The sequence below is a fragment of the Ochlerotatus camptorhynchus genome, unplaced genomic scaffold, assembly GCF_037179485.1.
Source record: "Ochlerotatus camptorhynchus isolate MF236.1 unplaced genomic scaffold, CSIRO-AGI_Acam_v1.1 ptg000591l, whole genome shotgun sequence".
Taxonomy (NCBI): Eukaryota; Metazoa; Arthropoda; class Insecta; order Diptera; family Culicidae; genus Ochlerotatus; species Ochlerotatus camptorhynchus.
The window spans coordinates 365531-378956 of record NW_027041071.1 but is presented as its reverse complement, the minus strand read 5'-3'; the positions used below and the strand labels follow the sequence as shown (position 1 = coordinate 378956).

The 13426-nt window shown below is 39.8% G+C and overlaps 1 long non-coding RNA gene across 1 annotated transcript; it reads right to left on the bottom strand.

Annotated features, from left to right (window-relative positions):
- Positions 1-1675: 1675 nt before the first annotated feature.
- On the bottom strand, positions 1676-12900 carry LOC135713891 (uncharacterized). The gene is made up of 3 exons (XR_010518790.1): positions 12331-12900; positions 1834-2538; positions 1676-1767 (listed from the first exon to the last, which is right to left on the bottom strand). It is a non-coding gene; the product is annotated as an uncharacterized LOC135713891 (long non-coding RNA).
- Positions 12901-13426: the final 526 nt, after the last annotated feature.

Sequence of the window (13426 nt, the reverse complement as noted above, 5' to 3'; positions counted from 1 at the left end):
CCGGTCGTTTTCTTTTGAAGTTTTTGCAGAGTTTTACTGAGGAAGTTGGCCCCGAAACCAACCAGGATATCTCTCTATTCGAACGGGATCCATTCGAAGTGTTGTATCAAGCCTGCCCGTGATGATAAAATCCGCGAGAGCAAGTCATCGTTGGCAGAAGTCGTTTTCGTGAATGCTTCATGTTTTTTATTGATTTTTTCATGACAATAGGTCGTGGGCATTCCCGTCCTTACCGTAATCGATCGACAGCCAACTTGCTTCCCGCCCATTCGTTTGGGAAAAACAGAACCTTCCCTGAAAGGTCTCATACGGTCGGGCAACCCTAGTCTCGGTAGATGGTCTCCCTCGGGAGTGGCGCTTAAGCCATTTTTACTAAAAACGGGAAACTCGTAAGGCTATCGGGTTACACCCTCCCATTTGATTAACACGTTATTAACACTGATTCATTATTGTTTTTTGCTGAACCATGATTGTGGGGTCAGTGTTTTTCCAATCGTGTTATACATCATGCTTTATTACAAAAGGTGCTGGATTCAAAGCATTGCTCTGGATCTGGAAGCATGCTTGCAGCTCCATTATCCATTTGTTATCAGAAATAGTAGCAATGCGGGGCTTATTGCATGTGAAAGTGATCTTGGAATGGGCGTGAATTACCAGAAATTCTTAAATGGGTCTCCGGATCAGCAGTAGAGCTATCACCTTTTACCTCCCGGAATAAAGCCACTCCTAGTTACCCCTAAAATAATATTTCAAGCAGATTTCTTCCATAATGCCACTACCAACCAATGGGGGTTAGATTGAACATTGAATTGTATTTTATACCCAAAATTACTCGAAAATTTTAAACCGTGTATATTTTTACTAAACAGAAATTATTGTTTCCCCGGAGATGAACCAGCGTCTGGCTGAAAATCTCCTTAATAAAGACAACCAACCAACCAACCATTTATTATTTTCCTACAATTGACGACTTCTAATTACAATTTGTTGAAAAATGTCGAATACCTTGAAGTTTTTTGCGAGATTCAAAATAGCCTAAATTTAGCTCAAATGTGAATGATTGGCCATAACAAACAAAATTGCAAAGCTCCATGCAAATCGGAAAAGTTCGCATCAGATCGATTCGCCATTTGGCGTGAAACTACTCTAAAAATACTACCTATTATTTATTATCTATTCCGTTTCTATTCATTTTAGAGGGTTACCCAACAAACATTGGAAGCAGAACAAGAGTTTATTCAGTCAAAAATTTGCTTCTTCAGCTAAAAAATGGCTTATTCAACCTCAAGCAGCTCAAATTTTTTGTTGGGTAGTGTCTTCGTAGAAATTGTTTAAAATTAAATGGACAATCTTTTTATAATAATGAGGGTTCTCCTAATTTTAACTTAAATCTGGAATCTAACCTTTTTTGTTGTAGGTGGTTACATTCTTCAGCAAAGCTGTAGATACAAGTATTTCAAGCAACTTTGCTCAAGACATCACCTTTCTAGATCTTCATTCATTAATTCTATTCTGCAAGGTAGCGAGGCCCGCAATCTAATTTCCTGTAGCCCAACTACTTTACTAGGCTTTACCTTTCTTCAAGTAACAATATGAATGATTCTACCTTATTGTAATAATTCAAAGAGGTACTAAACACCAGTTTTAATAAGACAAAACAAAATTACTCACCTACAGAATTTGGCAGGCAGTGCTTCAAAAATTCAACCTCTTCTTTCAGCAACTCCAACGCATGTGAAATATTCGGCACCACCACAATTCTCAATCCTGCAATCACACAAAACGCACAATGAAAACAAACTCAAATACACCCTGAACTTGAACTTTTATTACCCAAAGTGCCATTATCATTTATCAATTGAAGCTCGTTGATGCGATCCACCGTGAACAGACTTGCACCGAAATCGTCTTGGTCGGTAATCAACGAAATCGAAAAGTCCCCCTCGAGCGAATAAACGAAATGATGAACGCCGCTCTCCATTGAGCTACCATTACGGCTCTCGACTTCTGCAGTGTCATGATCACCACTTAAGACCGTCAATTGATTATGGCGACGATGGTTGCGCACTTGATGTCTCACGTTGCGGTACTCACCACCAATGGACAAATCAACGACATTGCTATGAATAGCATAACTGGAACAATTCGATGATGGCAACGAAGTTGTTTCCACATCTGGAATAACCGGGCCGGTTTGGTTCGCCACGTCCGAAGTAATAACATGGTCGATAGTTTCCTTTGATGAATAAGAGGCAGTAGTAAGATCGGTTGTGTCATTACTGAAATGATCATCATCTTCCGCGGATGGGACAGCGACGTTATTTTCCTCCAGAAAAACTAATTCCAGGAGAGCTTGATTCGATGTAGGACTAATCAAAATACTATTGTCGGTAATTTCCTCGATTAGCTTCGTTGTGTGAATACTTTCAGTCGTGGTGACCTCTTTTAAAGCATTATTATCGTTTGCATAGGGTGAGTCCACTGTCTGTATGGTTTCATTAGTCCAAACCAAGACTACAATCTGCACCAGAAAGAATCCTGAAAGTAATGAACACAGTTTAATTGCCATACGTTCTAACGTACAAATAGTCATAAGTCAATATCACGAACTTTATGGATTTGTGTCTAAAGTATAGTTTGGAACTATATGAAGTCGATCTGTTAGTTAAAAGCGCCTTCTATTGGTCAAACTTGGGGGCTGCCATATTCCACGGGAACAGCATTTTAGAGATTTTAGACTCCCACTCCCCCCGCGTGAATAATCTTCCATAAAAAATATTAAGAACAAACAAAAAACAATCACCCTCCCTCCCGCTAAACTGTCTACGGTATATGGACAGCTCATTGCTATAGTTTGGTCAATCGTAAGAAATTTTGTACATAGGGCGTGTGCAGGCTAATTTACGGCTTAATCCAAAGCAGTTCTGATCATTCGTGAATACCAAACGAAACGAGGAGGGCTACCAGTGATAGAATCGCCAGCAATTCCCTTGAGAAATGTAATCTTCTGGCAGAACATTTCAAAAGCATTTTCAATTACACTACGGCTTCGTTGTCCCAAGTTGCTGAAGCGGTGAGGGACACTCCCAGTGATACTTTGAATTTTTCGATTACCTCGGTTACAGTAGACCTCGTCAAATCCACCATCAAGCAGCTGAAATTTTCTAATGCTGCTGGCCCTGACGGGATCCCCTCAAGCATCCTGAAGCGATGCTGTTCAGAGCTTACAACACCGCTTTCGAAGCTGTTCAATATTTCATTACAGCAGGGGGAGTTCCCTACGCGTTGGAAATCGTCATTCATGTTCCCGATCTACAAGAAAGGAGACAAGAGAAACGTCGAAAATTACCGAGGGATCACATTACTCAGTACATGCTCTAAAGTTTTCGAAATCATCATCAACGACGCATTATTCTCTAGCTGCAGAAATTACATTTCTCCTGACCAACACGGTTTTTATTCCAAGAGATCAGTTTCAACAAATCTAGCTCCGTTCATTTCTTTATGTCTTCGGAGTATGGAAGCTGGAGCGCAGGTGGACGTTGTATATACAGATCTTAAGGCTGCATTCGACCGGATTGACCACTCCATACTGCTAGCTAAACTTGAAAAACTCGGTATATCCTCAGGTTTAACTCGTTGGTTCAAGTACTATCTGACCAATCGGGAACTTTATGTTAGAATCGGATCAGAGCTATCGGACTATTTTACAAACAGCTCCGGTGTTCCTCAAGGTAGCAACTTGGGACCATTGCTATTCTCGATTTTTGTGAATGACTGGACTGATCCTCCCAACTGGTTGCCGATCGTTCTACGCGGATGATATGAAGATCTATACGATTGTTTGTAGCTTCGCCGATTGCTTGCGGCTTCAGCACCTAAGGCCTGTACTCGAAAAGAATGCACCAGACAAAAGTGTTCGCCAAAAAATTATTTTAAGTCGGATTTTCTTGAAACTTTTAGGGAATGAACTAATACATATGGATTATGTTTTGGCATAATTACTTTATTCAATTTCCTTTCCATCGCTGAAAGCCCGCACCTTTCCCTTAAGACCCCTCATTACATTTTGTGCAATGGTGGAGCCGACCTTTTTGGTCACTTTCATCCATTCTTTCTTCAATTCCAGCTCGTTCTTAACCACCTTGGACGATTTTCGAACTGTGGCCTTCATTATGGCCCAAAATCTTTCCACCGGACGAATCTCTGGTGAATTTGGGGGGTTGGCGGTTTTTGGTACAAAAACAACATTATTGTCTCTGTACCAATCCAACGTCGATCGCGCGTAATGGCATGATGCCAGGTCCGGCCAAAATAATGTCTCGCCTCCGTGGGACCGCAGGAAGGGCAACAGACGCTATTGATGGTACCCATTGTGATACAATTAGAAACTGGATGCAAGGATCGAAGCTGCAGATAGCCCACGACAAAACAGGAGTGTTATTGATCAGTAACTGCAAAGCAGTACAGGAATCACCGTTTTCTGAAAACCTAATATAATTTGAGAAGATTCAATAGATTGGGTATTTTACAGAAATTTTGGGAGCTTCTGAAAAGTTTGAAGATATTTCATGGAAGTTCGGAGAGCTTCATTTAAATAACAAAGAGCTTCATATCATAGCATATTATAGAACTTAATGGAAATCCGTGGATCTTCATAGAATTTCATGAAAACGTTTGCAAAGATATTCTCTCATATGATACCAGGCTGCTTAGTAATTATTCCAATGATCTTCAGGTGTTCTATGATCTCCAGTCCTTTTTCAAGACTTCAGGTTGATCAGGTATTATTCTGAAGTATTTTGTAGAGTAGTTTTAAACAATGTTTTGTATTATTTTTGAGTGTACACTTGCAGCCGTGTAAACGCTCAAATTTTTCACATCGGATGATGGTTATGAAAAACATCAACATTTACCAGCGACCGTTACAAGAAGAGGTTTTAAAGTATGTGTTTGGCATTATAAACATGGCTGTGGAGTCGGACTCGGTTGATTTAGACTCCGACTCCTTTGATTAGAAAATAAACGACTCTGATTCCGATGCAAACTAAATACAGTAAAACTGTACATAGGGTAGGTTAGCAACTTTTGGCCCTAGCTTCTGTAATTGGCCCTCAATCATAGCAAATAAAGGGTTTTCCATAAGGGATTTCCTAACTTGGACAGTTCATTGCGGCCATATTGTTGAAGCTACAAGTGCCAAATTACCCAAGTAGCACCTGTAACATCTTTTGACGTAGGACTACGTCTTTGATTTCTATATGGGGGTACACTTTGTGAAAACCGAAAATGGAACATGTAACGAATGTTGATTTTCAACAAGAAACTATTGAAAAACTGGTAAATGTCCAGCATTTTCCAAAAGCGTTGAATTAACTAACAAATCCACCAATTACCTACATGCATATGCTGCTTCCCCAGCACATTCGTCAGAGAGTAGTAAGTAGACGAAACAAGTCGAAGTGGCATTCGCCTCCGATCCTCGGGCGCTTGCGAATAGGGAGGATAGAATTGCGTAATATTTTGCACACTCATCGCCATATTCAGAACCACACGCTTCCAACGACCACACAAAATGCTCTCCAAATTTGTAAGCTTGTAACCAAACTTGGAAACAGGGGATACACTCAAAAAATATATCACATATGTGATGCATGAAATTCATGTGAATTTCACATAGCTTTCCAAAAAAAAGTTTACGACAACCTAAAGAAATCGTTTATGAACTTTGTCGTTCAGTTTTTTCCTGGAATTTTTTGTTAAATAAGCTAGAATTAAATAAAAAAGGTTTTTTCCCATACATTTTTTAACCGCTTTACTACCAATTCTCAGAGAGCCAAAACATTCAAATTTTAAAGAGAAAATTCACTCTCACGATCTCAATATCTCAACATTCCATGTTGATGACACTCTGTAAAATTTGGTGGGGGAGGGAGGATTAACATTTGAAGTCCCTCCCATTTGCATATTCTGCATACAAAATACATAAAAATTCCCTCTCTTTTAACAAGAAAGTCTGCAAGAAAATACTATTTATCAAAAATTTCTAGGAAAAAACTGAACGATAATGAATGATTTTTTTTTACATATTTTGACCATAATATGCATCTAAAGCCCATCCACTTTTCCAAATTTCTAACTTACTATCAATGGAACAGCGCCATCAATGAGAAAAAATAGCCTTGACTTAATGGTGAAAACTATTTTTGTAGTTCTTTAAATATTTGACTCTAACTCTTTTCTTAAATGAACTTGGTGGCCGTTTTGTTGCTTGGTTGTTGGTGATAATGATACGTAGACGACATCCATGGCCAGGACTGTCTGCTCTTGGCGTGTTCAGTGACGACATCACATTTTCTTGGCACACCTTCAGCACACCTCAGGTTTCCTCGTTGTTTGCACGCGAGGTGTGCTGAAGGTGTGCCGAGAAAATGTGATCCGTGATGCCGTCACTGAATACGCAGCTTCCTACACGCTTTTTTTTTAACTGTTTATTTGTTCCAAATTCAAAATCAATTACATTTCATTTTAACCTAGGTGCTCCAGTTACTACAGTAACTTACCAGCCTTAATTGTTATGATATATAGCTAAGTGTTTTTACATTGGTCCTGTCTTGGCAATTCAGTATTTTAAACAGGTTTTTTAAACCTGCAGGTCAGTATAACAATTGATATCTTAAAACTAAAAACTAAAACTAAATCTTATCTAAGTATAAAGGGAATTAATCGTTGCAATTGAAGATTGCAACGATTTTTGCCTGAAATTATTAATTATTTTGTTGGACATTTGTTCTAAAGTCTCAACACTTTGTTCTGAATCCTTTGAAGTGCTTTTTTCCTGGTAGTGCAACAACAAGACCATATTGGCACAGCGTAAAGCATGGCCGGTTTAAAAACTTGTTTAAATATTAGAAGTTTATTCGACAGGCAAAGGAAGCTCTAGGCTTATGTGGAAATATTATAAGCTGAGTTTTGGAAGCGTTGGAAGAAATCTTCCATTTTTGTAAACAAGAAGAGAAAATATCTAAAATTTTCTGCAGTCTGCTGCAAATAACACGAAGACTTCTTCCTTTAGCGGAAATGCCTGTGTCATCAGCAAACAAAGATTTGTGGCAACCCTGAGGCAAATCAGGGAGGTCCGAAGTGAAAATGTTATACAATATAGACTCAAAAATGCTACCCTGAGGAACTCCTGCTCTAACAGGTAGTCGATTAGATTTGGAATTTTGATAATTTACCTGCAGAGTGGAAATTAAACTTTTTCAATTTAGCAATCAAACCTTCATGCCAAACACTGTCGAATGCTTTTTCTATGACTAGAAGAGCAACTCCAGTTGAGTGGCCTTCAGATTTGTTTGAACGAATTAAGTTGGTAACTCTTAAGAGTTGATGAGTAGTTGAATGCCCATGGCGAAATCCAACCTGCTCATCTGCAAAAATTGAGTTCGTATTGATGTGAAGCATCATTCTATTCAAAATTATCTTTTCAAAAAGTTTACTTATTGAAGAAAGCAAACTTATTGGGCGGTAGCTAGAAGCTTCAGCTGGATTTTTATCCGGCTTCAAAATTCGAACAAATTTAGCATTTTTCCATTTATCAGGAAAGTATGCCAAATGGAATTTCGCTTAAATAATGTTACCAAGAAAGACAAGGTACTCTCTGGGAGTTTTTTGATGAGGATATAGAAAATTCCATCATCACCTGCAGGGATGCTATTCTCCGCAGTGTATGCAGGGTGATAAGTTGAAAAGACACCTCGCACTATGACAAAAGCAAACTCACCCGAGAGATTTTTATTTTGTTTTCACTTTCTACCGCTTCTCCCACTTCGCAAACAAATACAGTTTCTGACGTTCGCACCTCCACCAGTCCAACACGCCGGAGCGTATGAGTGATCACTAGGGAGCACCGTAGAGAGTTCGTTTGCATCACTGGGGAGAATCACCCCGGTGCGTGATGAAGACTTTGGTTGTTAGTTTGTTGCATAAAACGATTTTTTAAAGGTTATTTTTTCTATTAACGTACAGTATGTAGTCAATTATTTTAAAATTTGGTAAAATAACAATGTACACGTTTTGGAAATGCGAATACGGGAATTGCATCATCGCATCATTATTGAAATTTGCTTCAGTTTAGTCGACAGACAGACATGGGACAGAGATTGATTAGGATCACAGCAGGAGTTCCACAAAGCTCCATCTTTGGTCCAACGCTCTGGAACGGGATGTACAACGGCGTGCTAACGCTGAAGCTGCCCAAAGGAGTTGAGATCGTTGGATTTGCGGACGACGTCGTCGTGACGGTAACAGGCGAAACGCTGGAAGAGGTGGAAGTGTTGGCGACCGAGGCGATTGACTTGATTGGTAACTGGATGCAAGGAGCGAAGCTGCAGATAGCCCACCACAAAACGGAAGTGCTATTGGCCAGTAACTGTAAAGCGGTACAGCGGGCAGATATTACCGTCAGGGGCACGCCATAACCTCAAAGCGTGTTGAAATACCTGGGAGTGATGATCGATGATCGGCTAAACTTCAATAGCCACGTCGAATATGCCTGTGAGAAGGCTGTATACATTGATGTTTTCACTCACTCACGTAAAGCTCTCCCGGAATCTTTGGAGAAACAATAACACCTTTGCGCTGCCACCTTTCTCACGGAAGTGAGTGTATAAACAGACAAACAGTGAACAGTCAACTCTCTCACTCTCTCATGCTGTGTCTAACAATCTCCAGTGGTGCCAGGATAAATCTCCTAGGAGACAAGTAGAGATTCACCCCAGAGAATGATATCTCTCGCACCCGGGTGATTCTTCCCAGAGAATTTTCAACCCTGATCACCTGGAGCTTTCATATTTTGAAACTTTTTAGTTATAGACCTTACTTCGTCCAAATCAGTCCCCCAGGAATCATCAAAAATATTTTCCCGAGAGAAAATATTCAGATAATACCGAGCAACCTGATACTCAATAGGACTAGTAAGAAACAAACTGAAATTATGGGAACTCTCGAATTGCTTAGCAAGTTTCTGAGCTTTTTTCCAAATTTGTGATCAAAATACAATACTTTAATAATTTAATATATTTAATAAAATAATTTAAAACAATAATGTAAACGCTGGAATAGGCTTTTGAGGTTTTTTTTTCAAAATTTTTGTGAGTTTCCAAAAGGGTTTGGAACTCGTGTCTAATTCAGAAACATTATTTTCAAAAGTTTTGTTCCTCAGGGCAGAGAACCGTTTTTTAATTTGTTTTTGCAAATCCCTCCAGATAACTTTCATGGCGGGCTCGCCTGTTCTTTGATATTGTCTCCTACAAACATTTTTAAGACGGATCAAGAGCTGAAGATCGTCGTCTATTATAATTGAATCGAATTTAACCTCGCATTTTGGTACTGAGGCAGCTCTTGCTTCAACTATAGAAGTAGTCAGAGATTCAAGAGCATAATTAATTTCATCTTTGGTTTACAAAGGAATGTTTGGATCAAAGTTATATTCCATAAATGTTCGATATTGCTCCCAATCAGCTCTATGGTAATTGAAAGTAGAGCTGTTGGGATTACAAATTATTTCTTGGGATATTTCAAAAGTTACTGTAAGGTGATCAGAACCGAAGTCAGCATGGGTAACCAATTGGCTACAAAGTTGACATGAATCAGTTAAGACCAAATCAATAGTGGAGGGATTTCTTTCAGAAGAAAAGCATGTCGGGCTGTTTGGATATTGAATAGTGTACTAACCTGCCCAGCTTCCGGACACTATGAGACGAATTTTAGTTTATTTACGTGGTGATGATGTTGGTTCACTCGCAACTATTTTTGAAAAAATTAAGTGTTTTCGAACGAAAGTGTACCATAAGTGCTTCTGAACGTGTTTCGCAGTTGGGTGTGGTGAAATTCGTGCATTCCCGTTTGATTTTGGAAATCCGTATCACAAAATTGCCCACCGATTCCTTTTTTGCTGTTCGACGACGACGGGTGTGCTTTCGCAAGAGTGTCGTTTATCGGATCCGTTTCTTTGCACGGGTGTTTTTTTTTTGTAACTAGCGTTAGTGTGCCTGCGATTTGCATCGAGTGACGGAGATTGTGAGTAAGCTGAAGGATGTCTCGCTGGATACGCCCAAGACTGGACGGGCGGTAGCTGGTGGCCGTGAACGGTTCCAGGGGAAAGCACTAGATGCGAATCTCCTCCCAGATCACCATGGCAATACAGGAAGTATTACAACAAAGGTAATTGCTATTAGATATTTCGCAAACAGTGACAGATAGAGGACATGAAGAACCAGTGGAGGTGCCGGGCAAGGGTGTTTATCCTGGGCAAATGATAAGTTACAAATTATCTGTTGTCGTTGTCGTAGGCGCCGTCGAAGTCGCTGTCGTAATCGCCGTCGTAGTCGTAGGCAGTACCGTTAGTATATTTAAAATTAAACATCAACCGCTGAAAATATGAATTATCGCGTATTTCTGTTGTTAATTACATTCCAAGTGAAATTCGAGAACGTAATTTCATTGGAATAGCTTGTTTAACCAGGTCTTAAACAATCGTCACGTCGGTCATAGCTTGTTATGATTGTCTGAACCATGCGTAAAGAGAAAATCGAAACATTGAACGTCGCGTGAAAGTGGATCTTAATGAAGGCCTAAGTATTCTTTCGTAGCTTTTAGTTTTAGGATTTCAAAGATCGTCGGTTGCAGTGGCTTGCTTACTGAGGAGAAAAACGCTGTCCCTGATCCTTTCATATTAAAAATACATGGTAAGATCGCTTGTTTATCGTGTATTTTGTAAAACTTTTCGTTGTCGTCGGTGCCGGGTTTGAATAGTTATAAAAACTTGAGTAACGCTATAATGTGATATGAGAGGCTCGGTGGCCTTAGAGCAACCGTTTTTGCTTACTGAGCAGAACATCATGAGTCTAATATCAAGCCCATCCACATTCAAGATTCGTCAATGATTAAAAAGGAGCTCGTCTGGCTAGTGGCAAACGTTTTTGCTTACTGAGCAGAAGACCGTGGGTTCAATTCAGCTTATCGTTTACCAAAACAAACCCTGCTGCAAACCCAACCCTCTTACCCAACATCCCTGTGATTCCTCATGGAAGGGCAGAGGACTCCTCGGCTTCCATCAAAGCGAGTGTCACGTCAACACATTCCTACCCATTCCTTTCTTGACCTGCGTTCAGGCGCGGCTGGCGCTGGTATTGCCTAATTCGAGATCACCAGTTTTTACACATTGAGGATGATTGCTAGTCCCAAGCATCGTCTATTGGTTCTCTGTGTAATTACAGCTGGTTTGGCAATAACAGAGTAGCAACCGTGGGCGGTCAATCATGCTCATGCTCATGATCATGCTTCCGGACACTATGTGACGGAGTCTTAACAAAGAAATCAAGAAAGTCGACAAAAATCTGATCTGGGCCCACCTGACCTGAGCAAAGGCAAAAGCATGCAGCCCAGACGCCCAGGATGAAAGTCTTTTACGTTGGCCTTATGCACTACTGGGGTGCGCCGGATATTTGAGTTACAGAGTGATGCTGGAGGTAAAGGGCACACGAACCAGATGAAAATAAGGTGGACTAGGATTTTGAAACAAACAAGACAAATATTTTGACTCAAACCTTCAACCTACACAAATTATTACCGACTTCGGTACATGCCAAAACTACAGCAAATATTTTAACCAGTACCATCACTGGTGCACTACAAACAAATAAACAATCAACTAATATTCCAACGAGACAATCATTCATAAATGGCTCACAATCCAACAATCGATCTGAATAGCTATGTTCAATGAGAATTCGAAATAAATTGCAACCACTAGGTAACATGTTTTTGGAGTCTATTCAGCCGATCCGAGATGAAGTTGCTTGAACTGATGCCCATTCAGCTAAAGCTGAGCGACATCGAGTTTCTAGAAACAGGTTCAGAGCAGTTCGAGATTGACCAGTGTAGTTTCAGAAAATAATAAGAAGAAAACCCATAGAATAATTTTAACTGCAATCTAGGCAAAAATTTACTGTATAAGCCATATTTTGCTTGTATAAGCTAATCTGTGGCTAAAATAATTAGTTGGGAAGGCTAAACTACTTCAAGAGAAAAGTTTTGTAAGGATTTTGTTGCAATAATAAATAAACTTGTGAATTTGGTTAAAATGAGTGTTCAGTGAGACGAGCAGCTCGAATCAGGTTGACAGCTATTTTTTTCACAAAAAAATCCCTAGTAAGTCCGAGAAACATAAAGTGAATTCGAACTGCATCGTTGACCACAACTAATGAATGACCAATGTGCGAGCTGAAAACAGCCGTCTACGGCTTGACAACATCAAACGATACCTACCACAGATATGAAACCGCTTGCACCATCCGTTCTCACGCCTCATGATCACCGAAGCATTCACCGTCTATGCCGCATCCAACTTTCCCGTCCGTTATGGCTGAAATCCTTTTGGATGCACTTTTCGATATCTCGATCTATGTATACCTCACACCAGCCGCATGTCACAAATTCACGCTTGTCTTCTTAATAGCCGCCACCAATAATGCAAGCAATCAGCTGTTCATCTGCATTTCAACAACTCATTCGGAAATTCCGTGTGCAACACTTTTGCTCTCACTACGCTACGAGATGCTTTTACATTTATCAGTGCTCTTCATTGCACACTTTCAAATTTTTTCAAATTGTAATCGCATATTTCTCCATCTTTCATCACACACTTTGCTCTCGTAAACAGCGTCAGCATCGGCAGCAATTCACACACTTTGCCAATTTTCAATTATCAGCAACCTTGACCTTTCAAAAACGAAATAAGAACACATCTAGACTCGGAATATGAACTCGATACATTGCCGTTTCTTTTGCTTTTCAATGCCCGACTGATGATGGCACAAACCAGCTGCCTACCTGGTACCGTTTGACGCTGTCGCATTTTTAAATTTCGATCAAACACGTGTTCTGAACGAGGAGAAAATCGATATTCGTTCCCTTTGGCCAGCAACTTTTCGGTAAGTTCAACGTTCAACGATTGCTTGCAACTACAGTAATGTCCCAATTTTGACAACGCCCTTTTTGAAAACCTTTTCTAATTCTTTTTTACTAAGCCCATGCACTTTTTCACACCAAAGTATACCTTGAACATCCATCTTGAAGATGCATAAGATTGATTTGGAAATACGGTTATGCAAAATTATTGAAATATAAAAGTCTGATGCACGGACGGGCTGACACAATCGGGTCGGTACTGTAGTAAGTTTATCTGGCGTTCTTACCAGCGGTAGTGCTATTAAAAAATATAAATGTTTTGTTTTTCCATTCGTTTCATATGCCCCACATAAACCGTTAGGGACGATTGATTATAACGAAGAAAGGCATAGGAGAAATGGCTCTAAAAATATCCAGTTCTTAAATTTGCCTCAGAACAATTGTAGTGAAAATT